Below are 833 nucleotides of genomic sequence, written 5' to 3'. Positions count from 1 at the left end.
AAACAGGACAGCAGGACTCAGGGTGCCAGGGCACTGGAGAAGCACTGGGGGGGCCCAGGGGTGCTCAGAGCCATAAGGCAGCAGCAGTCCTCGGGGGTGCCCAGGGGCAACAGGGTGGGACCAGGGGGGTCTGAAGGTGCACAGGGAAGTAGAGCAGGACTGGGGGCAGCAGCTGTCCCCTCCTCCCCTTTATCAGCCCTCCTTCCGCACCAGCCCCCTCCCCCTGTCTTGTTAATCCTGGCGTCTGGGCAGGAGAAGACAACAGTGACCTACGAAGCACCATCGAAGAACTGCAGCTAAAATGCAAACAGCTGCTGCTGGCCCTAATCCCCAATGGCAGGGAGGCCGTGGACACCAGAATTGGCGGGGGCAAGGGTGGTGGTGGGGTGCACCTCTCACCTGCTTATCCCTGCAAACATCTCTGCATCAGGCCCATGGCCGGTGGGCTGTGGCACCCGCGTTTGGTGCCCCGGCATAGCCCTACAGGTCTCTACACGACAGAGAGACTCAAGCCAGGCTTTAGGGAAGGGGCAGCACCCACGCAGGGCCCTACAGCTGGGGGGAGCGGGGGGCAGCACCCAGGCATCCTGAGACCTCCTATGGAAAAGGGACCCCAGCGTCCTGCCCTACCCCCCCCAGTACCCCCAGGCTGTGCCTTTGCTCCCTGCAGTGACACGCAGGAGACACCCCCCCCCATGGGAGCACTTCAGGGAGGGCACAGGGGTGGCTGGGCACCCCAAAAACCCTGGAGAAGGGGGGAACAGGGGGCCAGGCCCCCTACATCCTGCCAGCAAGATGGCGGTCACATCGCCCCAGAGGAGGTGCTGGGGGAG

Source organism: Haliaeetus leucocephalus, unplaced genomic scaffold, assembly GCF_000737465.1.
Source record: "Haliaeetus leucocephalus isolate CR32 unplaced genomic scaffold, Haliaeetus_leucocephalus-4.0 Scaffold336, whole genome shotgun sequence".
In the NCBI taxonomy this organism is placed as follows: Eukaryota; Metazoa; Chordata; class Aves; order Accipitriformes; family Accipitridae; genus Haliaeetus; species Haliaeetus leucocephalus.
This window is presented reverse-complemented; position numbering follows the sequence as displayed.